This window comes from Perissodus microlepis, chromosome 5 (genome assembly GCF_051167445.1).
Source record: "Perissodus microlepis isolate ML-2025 ecotype Zambia chromosome 5, ASM5116744v1, whole genome shotgun sequence".
In the NCBI taxonomy this organism is placed as follows: Eukaryota; Metazoa; Chordata; class Actinopteri; order Cichliformes; family Cichlidae; genus Perissodus; species Perissodus microlepis.
In genome coordinates, this window is record NC_140465.1 from 28,280,248 (window position 1) to 28,293,450 (window position 13,203).

Genomic DNA, 13,203 nt, shown 5'->3' on the forward strand with positions numbered 1-13,203 from the left:
AATGATTTGCGGTTAAATAAAAAATAAAACAGAATGAAGGTGTATTTGGGCAAAAATACACCTAACCACTGTGCCCATCAACTGCACGAATGTCCCTCATCCTCCTCAACTTGCTTTACAACCAGGAAACAGCAACCCTGGGTAGGGATGGGTATCGTTTAGGTTTTATCCGATACCAGTACCAAACCGGTACTTTTGAAACGGTGCCGGTGCTTAAACGGTGCTCAAACCGGTGCTTAAAGAATCAAGAACACAAACTTTGTCCTAAAACCTCTCATGTTCAGCTGTTTTTTTGTAAAAAGATAACAATGTTAGCCTTTTCTGTAGCTATAGGGGATTTATGGTATCACTCTTGGCTGGAAGCAGTGCTTAATCAATGGGGGGGAAAAAACAACACTGTCCAAAAACTTCTCATGTTTAGCCGTTTCCCACTTTTTCTTTGGTCATTTTAGCCTTTTTGGCCAGGGTGAAGGGAGTATCTGCCATCAAACAAGAAGACAGCCGCATGTAGCTATGATGATGTTTGCTAGTTCACCTTACATGCATTAATGTAATAACGTGGTTAGCCTACTCAACGTAAATTACACACGAACAACATTAAGCTACTGACCCAGAGAAGAACGGCTGCTGCTGCCATCATCATCCGTCATCAATTCTGCTACACTGGCAGGGCTAGGGGCCAGGACTCTCCTCTTCGGGTTCATGTTGCTAACTCCGGGTCGATAACAGGCACCACACCCGCAGTAGATGTGCTCGGTGTGAGGTCTCGCAGCAAGCTATCAAATACGGTGCATTTCTCGGCTTTTAAAAAAATGCTATGCGTCGCCAGGTGTTTCATCACATTTGAGGAGTTACCTCCTTTGCACTTTTGACCGTTTCACCTTGGGCATTTTTAATCTGTAGCTCTGCTCTAAAAGAACGTACGTACCTGGGCGTACCTGCAAGGGCCTCAACTTCTCCATTCCCACAATGTGCAACAAATGGGCACAGCTGATCTTCAACAGTGGCACATCGGCCAGTTACTTCCAACTTTAACGCAGCTTGTAGTCTTGGAGAGCAGCACACCAAAACTGCATGCACAACTTCTGCTAACAGTGGAAACGGATTAAGAAATCCATGCAAACAGATTCATAAACCGAAAGAATATTATTTTACAGGATTAATTACATCAGCCGCTGGCTGATCACAAACCCTGAGGGTGTATACGAGAAGTAGAAGAAGCAGAGGGAATATCCCGTTTAAGTTTAGATAGTATTTGTAAAGATATTGACCATATCCTTTTCTGAAAGTGTGGATATAATGGATGGGGTAAGGTACTGACATGCTACAACTTTATAGTTGTTAAATTCTGGGTACAAGTATACATACCCATCTTGTACATGTTTTTTAATATTAGTATTATTATTATTATTATTATCCTACCCAATTACATGTTTCTTTTAATCAGAGTATGCTGTTTTAATGACTTTACAATATCACTTACATTGTGTTCCTTACATTTTCCCTAATTGTATGTTATATTAATCCTATATTTCCGTTTTAATATTTCTAATGTTTGCCTTGTTTTCTTCACTGTCTGGTCTGCCTCTGTCTTGCCTGTATGGATGCATTTACAACTAAATGTCCCCGACAAAGGATGTTTTAATTCACCACTATTCCAGTGAAACACGAGTCTCCCATCTTCCTGCTACCGGTCTGGAGTTTTTGTTCACCAAAGCACACACCAACTTCATACTGACGGACAGATCACTGCCCTTTTGCCGCCTTGTCTGACCGTGTTTTGTGGCTTTGGTTCACTTCACCTCACTCTTCCCCTTTCTTGTCATTAAATCAGGCCGTTCTGCAACCATGGCAGCCATTCACTCTATGGCTTTATTCATGGTGTATTTTACCCCTTCACCAAAGGCCGTTCTCGTTTCCAACATTATATTTGCAGTGTTCGTCTATCTATCAATATCTGCGGAGTATTTTTTTTTTAACGAGTATCCTATTTTCTAAAGCACAGCATGTAAAGGGTAGCTCGGTTAGCAGGATGCTAGCATGTAGCGCTTAGTGAGACACGCCTCAGACGAGTTGAGCAAAGACCCCGTCTGTGTACTTTATACGTGAGCAACGGATTTAAATAAAATTAAGGTTTCAAAAGACAAACTTGAAGATAAAAAACAATATACTTACCGGAGAATCGCCAGGGTTTGCCGCTTCCATCTTGCTGCTCCTAAATTCAAAACTGCCTCTGCAGACAGGCAGGGGAGGCGTGGAAATTGCCTTTGAGTTAGTCAAACGTTTTCCTTAGTTCGAGTAGATGATAAAATAAAATAAAAATAAATGGGATTTTAAGTAGGACTAGGCGTTCTGTAATGATCTCTATTTAGGAGAAAAACTTAATCACTCACCTTTAAACAGCTCTCTTTTAGGAGACACACTGCTGGCTAACGGTGTCATGTGATCAAACAGCGTAATTTAATTGGCTGAGAGCCGCTCGACTCGATCTAGTGCTGTTTGCTCTGGCTTGGGTCATTCAAGTTCACCACTTTTGCAGGCAAATTTTTGCAGGTGAATTTTTTGCAGGTGAATTTTTGCAGGTGAAATTTGGAGGATAAAAATTCAGTGTTATAAATTCAATGTCTACAAATACTTGAATTCTGATGATACTATATTTCTTCCATACAGAACCGGTGCCATAATGGCACCAGATACCGGTACCCATCCCTAACCCTGGGTTGCTTGCTATAGTTTCGTTTCTTTTTGTTTTCTTAACCCATCCTTAAATTTTTTTATGTAGCACGAATTATTCACACTAGTTGGGACATTGTGCACAAACTGTCATCTCTGGCTTTCTGTTGTTAAGCCGGTCAGGCTTCCACTTACACACAACATGCTGCTACTCATGTCTCTTGAACTCTCACGCAAACTTTGACTTTGAGCTGTTGTTTTGCCTTCCTTGTACCACTGAACAGTTCACTCAAAAAGAAAGCTCTTTCTTGAGGAGCACAGCCAGTTTCGAGTGCCCAGACATCTGGTTTACTTGTGCACACACCATGAGTGGATGTGTGTATTTTGCTTTCAACCACCGTGTGTGGCCGTGAATTCACAATAAATAATCCAAAAAATTTAAGCATGGAAAATAATGGAACACCTTTAAGATTTACAGTTGACACGTATGACTCCAGACGGATAGGTTGGGAACTAACATTTCTGACATCTGAATGTTTGCACAGACTAATTTTCCCCTAATTCTTTCTGTTGCCAGACAAAGGGCCTAATGGAGTTCACTTGTGCATTTTAAATTATACTAGCTTGCTTTTATAAGCTAATAGTGGGTTGTATTGACATGTTGTTACAGTATTTCATTTCATAACATAACAAACATGGACAAGGCAAGTGAAAACACTATTGTTACCTGGTTGTCACCAGTAAAAGCAGGTCCAAGATGTGAGGCTGCTCCTCAGGGCACTTGAATGGCATGTGTAGCTGGTTGGCAAGGAATGTGAAAGCAGCAGATGGAGTACATGCATCCAGCAGAACTACAAAATACAAATGTTGGGCATTCGATGCTTTTCACTGTGGGTTGATTCAGTGGGTCAAATTTAACAATAAATATTAAATAATAAAATAGAAACTGGGAAAAAAAAATCCTAAAAAAAACCAAAAAAAAAAAGATTTAATTTTATGTACCACCAAATCACAACAGTCAGTTCAAGGTACTTAATATTGTAAGGTAAAGGTCCTACAGTAATAAAGAGAGAACCCCAACTATCTGTGACATGAGCAATCACTTTGTGACAATGGGAAGGAAAAACTCCATTTTGACAATAAAAGACCTCCAACAGAACCAGGTTCATGAAGGCTTTTCAGGGAGTTTTTAGGGCAGCCCGATAATAATGAATTACATTAGTTAAAGCTAGAAATAATAAATGGATTAACTAGTTTTATTAGAGACAGGGTATTTCTAATTTTAGAGATATTGCACAAATGCAAGAAAGTAGTCCTCTACAGGCTTTTATTATGTGCTCAGACATATACTAGTCAAAAATCATTCCAATATTCCTCACGGTGTTACAGTAGATGTGAGAAACCTTTATTAGCGCCATTAGAAAGGGTACTTATCAAGGAAGTGGCTAAGGGGCAGGTACTTGACCACTTCCTGGGGTCCTACTGTATGTGTGCATACGTCTGAATGCTTAAACTTTTCTTATTTAACCTAAAAATTATTCTACTGAGTGAGGTTGACAACTAAACTTAAATAAGCACTTGACCTCAACTTTGAGCAGATATCTTTGCAATAACAACCAGGTGAATTCTGTGCATAGGATCATGATGCTGTTGCTTGATCTAATTAGTTTATTTCAGAATATCAGACATTTGACTTTATATTTCTTCTCGTGAAATCAAAATAGTCTGGAAATGTGTGTGAACTGGTATCTCTCTTCACAGGCAGCTGTTTCCCTGAAATGGTGTATTTGCTCCTACTAAGATCATAAAAAGCATTTAGAGCCTGCTTAAAAAGAAAAACCACCTCCTATAGTATCTCTCTCCATAGTGCAACGCTAACACTAACTGCCATCCCCACAGCCCTCCAAAAGTCATGCTGACCTGGCTAATGTACTCTGAAGAAAGAAGGAAAAGCTGTTTTCAGCGTTGTGTGTAAATCTAAATTACAATTTGTCAGAGGTGAGTGCATCCAATATTAGAGATGCCTAAGTAACCATTATTTACTTTTTCATGTTCTGTGGCAGTTGTGGGTAAAATAGAGGGTGAATTCAGACTGGGCTGGGGTTTAGTGAATGGTCAGCATTTTTTATTGCTTGCAGGAAAACTGCCTGTGGGGATAAAAGGACAGTGTGTGGAAAAATATTAGACACTACCTATTGAATGACATTTTTTTTTAATTTTCTTGAGCCATCCTGCCTTACAAACCCAGGCATATACAGGAAATGTATTATGCCCCCCCCCCCCCCCCCTTCTTTTATTTGGTTTTATTTATTTATTTATTTTTTTATTACCAAGACATTTTCCTAAGGGACTTTCTCAAGGCAGCAGGGACTACAGAGGAAAAATGAAAAATTCTAACTTCTGGGTTATGAGATTTTGTCATTCAAGCGAAATAAATAAAGAATGGAAATGGGATCCTCCTGGGTTGAGTATTGGGAAGAAGACTAACAAGGTTCAAGGTCATATTGCCTATACCTCTGCCTTTTCATAAATTAATCAGCAAACTGCTAAAAAGTGTAACTGCTTCTTTATAAGACTTGATTTTTGAAAATAAGATATTAAGATGGCATCAATATGTTTTCATCTGCATAGGGGACGACAAAAATGTGTCTATGGCAGCCCATTCCTCTCTGATTAACTCTTCTTCTCTTTATTAATGGATATTAGAGTCCTTCTGCTAGTTTTCTTTTGCTTTGTGTTCCTGCAGACTGTAATTGTTGCTGTGATTTTAATATCTACCTCAAGCAATCCCAGGCAAGTATTTGCTCTCTCATGACTCCATCTTGGTGTGCTTTGTTGTCCTGTCAGCAATTCTTTGCTTAATTCTTTTGATTAAAACACTTCTAATTAACTATACAGGAACTCCATCTGAGCAAAGAATTTGATTATTTGCAGTGGCCTGTTTAATCCAAAGTCTTCGAAAGGAAATTGATTCCTGACTGGTTCTCCTAACCGATTTAATTCAATACATCTGAAAAGAAAAAAAAACATATAAAGAATAATTCAGATGAAAATAACATCCAGTGTCCACCACACATTTTGGTTGTTATCGCAGATTAATTCTCCTCTGCTGTGATTGTAGCATATGCTACAGCACACCACAAAACACATGTATTCCATGTCCTGGTTTACTGTAAGTCTTCTTTATACTACACCTGAAAGTTAGAGTGAAAAATAACATGTTTTTCTTGGATGTTTGTGGCTCATTATAGTTAAGCCTGGGGACAGTAATCTATGAGATTACAAATAAGTGGGCCCTGCTGCTGGAAGGCAGGATCTGTGCATTTTTGCGTGGGGAGAGGGAATTTGGCAGGCTGCTGTCAAGCCAGTGGATCAAAGTCCTTTTCCCACTGCAGTGGCTCATCACAACAACAGAGAATGAGAGAGTGAGCGAGGGAGAGAGAAAGAGGGAGAGAGGAAGAGAGACAGAGATAAAGGGAGACAGAGATCTTGGAGGAAGACAGCTTACGCCACTCATGGTTGGCTTACTGTGCACACTTGCTTCACATTTGAGATCCAAAGCCCATACTGAGCGTAGCTCAATAAAGCACTCAAGTCAGCAGGGGAGACTAGATGTGCTGTCAGTGTCAGTACATCCAAATGGATTGTGGCAGTGACACATGAGCATGTACAGAAGCAATCTCTCCATGCAAAATGTGAAAAAACGATGTCAACGTTTGAAAAACTGTACCAAACTTTTAAGATTTATGCCTGCAGAGAAAATTATAGTGGATCATATCGCTGTAAACATACTGTATTGAGAGCTGAGACATTAGTTAATGGTTGAATGTGTTTTTACGCTAGAGCAACACTTTGAAAAACTTTACAAGCTATCATTAGACTTGAAACTTTACCTGCTGCCTTGTACTGCACATCCAATTGCTCACATCTTTTATCGAGCAAGTGCACATGTAATCCATATATCCTCCATATCGCTGCAAAATCCAATGTGCACCATTTTTCCTTCGTGCACTCTATGGTGCACAACAGCATAAAATCTGTATTTGTCTAGAGGCAATTTCGTGTGAGCTGATATCTGTGGACATTAGAATAATGCCCCAGTAATGAAAGAAAAGCAGATTTGTGCAGACAAAAAGTATCTCAATTACACCAAGTTTTGTATTACTTCACTACTAAAATGCTCCCCTTGAGCAAGCATCCTATACCAAATAGTTTCAATAGACAGTGGTCAACCACAATGTCAGGGAAAGTGTAGCCTTATTTTCTGAGTCCTTGCTCAAAAGGAAATACTTCTCCTATATCAAATTATCAAACACTGATGATACATACAAAAAAATAGTGTGCTTACATAATGCAACAGATTATGCATATTTAAATTCTTCTCATATATCTACACTATGTTTAGATGTTCACTTGGTAACTTAGGAAGTATCTGCAGTGCCTGTCACAGTTTGTGAGGTATGTCTCTCTGTCTCTCTCTTGGCATTCATTATTAATCAGAGAGCGTTCTTTTTGGTTTCATGATCGCTTTGATAATCAAGGTTGCTGATAGGAGAGCACACATTCAAAATTGATAGTTTGAGCCTGGACTACTCAAGGGACAAAAGTGTTAATTAATTAAGCAGTAAGGTGAACAGAAAGCGCTTGGGCTGTGCCCAGAATTGTATAACCCTCCTGAGACTTTACTACAGATGCATTCAGCTGCATCAGTCAAAATACATTAGTGTCGCAGACCAACAACCGATGTTTACCTTGTCCCACTGTTCCACCGCAGCTTCCGTCACATGATGTAACTTTCCCAACATCTTTTCGCATGCAACATTTCCAATCATTCTTTCTTTCCATATACTAAGTTTACAAAAAAAAAAAAAGGTGCCAAACATAGGAAGTCCAGTTTTTGGTGGGTGCTGTCACACCTAAAGTTTGTCTACTGGTTCGGATGAGTTGCCAAGTTTGTAAACTTGTAGTTTTTTCAGTGGTTTTCGTTTCTTTTCATGCAGAAAAAACTCCAAGTGAACCAAAACGCAGCACTATAAACCACATGAAAACATTAACTCCACTTATTGGCCATATGGCCGGGGCGAGACCAAAAAAGTAATTCCGCTGTGTTCTGAACTAGCAAGAAACATTTACTTTAAATTTGTTTTCCTTTTTACAGTTTGTGTTCTCTGCATATCTACAGTAATCTGCCACTTCCCAGAAGGCAACAAACTTACAGCTGGCTGCCTTTAGCTCAGTTTTGCAGTGTATAGCTGTATTGGTGCAAGATTGGTTCATGTTCTCACTATAACTGAATTGCTCTGAAGTTGTCACACAACTGCACTGAGATTCGCCACAGCCAAATCTGATTACTGAATTCACATTTGTATAAGTAAACTTCACCAAGGAGGAAAACTAATCAGAGTTTGATTTAAATGTATTAAACTGCTCAGGTGAGCAGTGGTTGGTAGTAGCTTGGACTGTCCCAAATGATCAAATCAATTGCAAATCAAATCTTAGACTGGGTTTTATGACCACAAATGTGGAAAAAAACATGATCATAAACATAAGTTAAAGAAAATGTCTGAACTGTTATTTTAGCTCTATGTGCAACCAAGGTGCAGCATCTGGAACTGAAAGATTAAGCCAGAAGTGGCAAAAACTGTGGTTCCTCTATGTGCCTCTATGTCTTGTTATGGTCGTGTGGCAGCAGATCCAAATGCAGGATGCATGAGATTGAATGTAACCCCAAAAGGAAAATTTATAAAAGAACAAAACCAAGTGATCAAAAACAAAAAACAAAACAAAGGCATCAGTCAGGCTGGAGCTAATAATCTAGAAAACATTTAGAAAAGTAGGAAAGTAAGAAAAACTAACAAGAGCATGTGGTGCAAGGAAAGCACACTACCACGTGGGGAGGACGTGACAAGAAACTGAGGAAAACAGGGCTTAATAACACACATGAGGTAAATGGGGAGAGAAGACACAGCTGGGGGTAAAATGAGAGACAGATGGACAAAATCTAACAAGACAATGGGAAGCAAAGCTCAACACAACACATAAGCAAAAGAAAACAGTAACTTAACACTGAGACAGTGACTAACAAAGAAAAGGAAGACAGGAAGGCTAAGACAACTAACAGACTAAACAAAATAACCCTAAGCATAATGCTAGTTGAAAATAGACATAAAATAAAACTGAGGACTAAATTACAATCGAGCTTAGAAACTGCACATAATCCAAAATATCATTTTAAAAAGAGCACAGGAAATCTTAATAACAAAAACCATGACTCTTTAGCTTGACTCCGAAGGACAAACCAGATTTCTATATTAATATGCCTAACTTGAGAGCATTAGAAAGCTAGTTTGGCAAATTCAGATGAAAGGAGGTAAGTCCCAATCTATACTCGCAGTGAATGTGTTTCGTTATTAAATTCAAATCACCAGGTCTCATTAACTTCCACAGCAGTCTCAGTCATGTTCGCCATTGCTAGCTGCACTCAGTACCACATAAACAGCTGCAAATCACTGGACTGAAATAACTAACACATGAACATCAGCTTGAGCAGTTCCAGGAGTCTTTGCGCTAGCTCTCACCTTGGATGGCTACAATAGTTTCCCCCTTCAAAACAACTTGACCTGCTGTGGAGTAAGAAGTTTGTGTTTCTGTTTTTAGCCCTTTACTTATTAGACCTTTACTTTGCACTAATCAGCAGATGTATGTACTTGTGTGTTGCAGTTGTACAGTTTGTGAATGAAACTTGCTAACTAAGATTGCTAGCAATGGCTGATAAATTAGCACTCCACTCTTTAATCCTAACACGGTAACCTCTGGGTCTAAAATAAAACATGGGGGTGGCCAGTGCTGTGCTGTGAGAAGTCATAGTGGCTATATATATTTTATACTATTACCGTTAGCAAGCATAAATAAGAAACAAAACATTGTGTTTGCAGCATGTGAACAGCACTTAATTAAAAAGACCCTGTGTGTGGAGTTCTTGTGGAAAAACTAGACCTGAAATTGCAAAACAGCAGGACTATTGTCTATACAGTGTTTTACATCAAAGCATCAAAAGAAGATAAGCGTGGTGGTCATTGGGGCTGGGGAATATCATAGCGTCTGTGGGAATTCTGGTGTTAATTTCTGCATAAAATGTCATAAATCAATATCGCTGCTATAGCAATTCTATGCGTGCACAAGGGCAAGAGCTGTGTATTAGTTGCCAATGATTCACTGTCTAAAATGGAGCTACTTCAGCAACTTCCGGCAAAGCACAGTACTTTCCAAAATATGCAAGAAATCTCTTCCTACTAAAGGTGTAAAAAAAATAAACTTGTTTGACCACTTGAGACAAAAACACAATTGAGTACAAGCAGGCTGTGAAAGAAGAGATTCTAACAGCTCGGTGATGTGCCGTCAAAGAAATTACTCCGCCAAACACTTCGGGAACACTAATTAGAACTCCAAGCAGGAATGGCAAATAGTGTTTGGAAATTACTGATGCGCGTTAAAGGAGGGCTTTAGGCAACCAGTTAAAAAGCTTGACCCAAGATGAAACATACCAGGTAAAAAATCTAGCCGTCCATTCTTTGCCGCTTATCCTCATCAGGGTGGGCTGGCGCCTATCTCAGTTAATATAGGGTGAGAGGCGGGGTACACCCTGGACAGGTCGTCAGTCTGTCGCAGGGCTAACACAGAGAGACAGACAACCAATCACACAATTTACAGAATCATCTAGTTAATTTTAAACTAAAAGTTTTCAGCAGTTTTTTATTTTTCACTTTCACTTACATTTTACATCAGAAACTGCTTAAGGTACTTTTTGCTTACATTTGATTTTGAATCCTCCTGATTCTCTGAATCGTGAAAATGGAAAACCTACCCAATGAACAAAGATCAAAAAAGTTGACTATTTGATTGTAGCTTGACAAGGAAACATTTATACCTGTACGATCAGCTTGCAGAATTCATGGGTATGCTGCCTGCTTTGGTAACTTCTGTGAATGTGTTACCTCTAGCTACAATTCTAATTAAATGAGTTAAATAAAAGCCTCTATGCTTCTTATTGTTTACTTAAATTTTGATTCTAGTGGATTTGTGATGTTCATTGTTGCACCAGAATGTAAAGAAATATACAGTAACATATTGGCTTTAAAGAGCAGGTTAAAGAGGAATAAACATAGACAGAGTTAAGAAAACCACCCATCTTCTAACCCAGCGGTCCCCAACCCCAAGGCCGTTTGGTACCGGGCTGCGAGAGTTGAGGCTCGGGTGTGAAATTTATGGTTTTCAGGGTTTTTACTGTTATTTTTTTATTTTTATCGTTTTTATCGTTAACTCAGGATCTTTCCCAGGATCTTTTTCCGTGTTTTATGAATAAATCTTTTTTTCTTTTTTTGTACTGGTACTGTTTTTTTTAAGGTGTCGTGGATAAATAAAAGGCCGGTCCGTGAAAATATTGTCGGACATAAACCGGTCCTTGGCGCAAAAACGGTTGGGGACCGCTGATCTAACCCATAGCTTTCTTTTTTCCCCCAAACAAATGGCTAGTCTTTATTGCTTAGTTAGTTATGGTTAACTAGTTGTAGTGTTTTGTATTACCATTAAATGACATTACTGTGCGTTTAGGGTGTTGAAATATTTGCAAGACAATACAATTCAGTTCTATACAATTCTATACAAACCAAACCAAAATGGCATTTAGGGATATAGTACCCTTTTGCCTGACTTGAGCTAAAAGCAATAGAAACACATGAAGACAAAATGAAAATGAATGAACCAGTTTTGAACAAGTAAGCTGGCAAACTGCATCTTGTAATGTGCTACTCCATGTCCTTAACGCCTCATGCATACTGTTCTGGCACCAAGGTATAAATTACATTCGGTAAATGGAACATGGTTTCAGAAGAAAAATCTTGCAGTGGGTGTTTAGCCTCTGAGGCTACAGTTGGAGGCACAATTGACAATGATGATGTAGCAAGGACAGCAGGGGTAAACTTTAAAAAAACAGCAAGAGGTCACAACACATGGAGCCTACACAGCAACTGAAAGCCGAGTTTATGTATTTCATGGACAGCGGGAGAGCACTCGTGGGCACAAATAGATAAAGAAAGGGACATTGCACCAAATGTGTGATCAGCGTAATAGAAGCCAATTTCATGGGTGCCACTTTTTCAATAAAAGTTAAAAAACAAACAACAACCAAAAAAAAACCCCAACAACCTCTGAGTATATTTGGTTTGTAAAATTGATGAATGTCAGTCAGTACACAAATTTAAGGCTCTGCAAACTAAAATGCAATAAGGATGAGGTGGCATGCCCTCCTGACTCAGGGAGAATTACGAGTACACTCAAACAAGGCATTGGAGTTGAACCCATCTTGAATCTTGTACTATTCTGTATTGCATCAAATATGTTTACCTTCAAAAATGGGTTAGGGGTTGTAGTGAAGCTAATATGTCATATTTTGTCATCAGCAGAAGACTGGTGTATGTTGCACTGTGTAGGAGTCTTTTATTTAGTTATTTTTTATGGATTACACTTGACAAAAAAACCCTTTTCATATGTGTTTATTTGGAGTGTTTGTTTGCTTTACTTCTAAAATTATATAGCCTCAGAACTGAAATGCTTTCATTTTCATATGTCATGTTTTTAGGTCTAGGGCATGTCTAGATGCCCTAGACCTTCTGCACAACAGAGAGATGAAGACCTATTTCATAACAAACTGTAAGCAGTAATAAGGGAGAGGCTCCTTGATGCAGCAGCAGTTTCAGAAGATGCAGGCTGAAAAATTTTAGAAATTACGAGTAATGGCTTCAGCAGTGGAGGACCCAAACAGAGGACACAGGAGACCAATCTGACAGCCAGTCAGTGGTCAGTCAGTCAGCAGACAATGCAGGCAGGGGCAGACAAAAGGCAAAGTCTATAAAAAGGCACAAGGTCATTCATGAGGAGCACTAACAAGGAAACTAACAAAAATGCATGAGGATAAATTAAACTAGAAACATAAGAACAAAGTCATCAGGCGATCTTGGCTCAAGAGTTGGGAGTTCGCCTTGTAATCGGAAGGTTGCCGGTTCGAGCCCTGGCTTGGACAGTCACAGTCGTTGTGTCCTTGGGCAAGACACTTCACCCGTTGCCTACTGGTGGTGGTCAGAGGGCCCGGTGGCGCCAGTGTTCGGCAGCCTCGCCTCTGTCAGTGCGCCCAGGGGTGGCTACAATGTAGCTGCCATCACCAGCGTGTGAATGGGTGGATGACTGGATGTGTAAAGCGTTTTGGGGTCCTTAGGGACTAGTAAAGTGCTATACAAATTTACTGAAGTCAAAATGCAGACTATAGAAAGTAACAAGACCTAGAACTTGTTACTAGAGCTATGACATTATGCTTGGTGTTTATGCTGTAAGTCAAATAAAAATCTAAATTTCCAGTGTCCCTTATATAAACGTCCCTTATACAAACTGTTAGATAGTTAAGGTGCAGAATACTGATAACACTCACGTGGTTTAAATGTCTAAAAACTTCACTGCTCTGTTTTTGTTTAGAGCTTG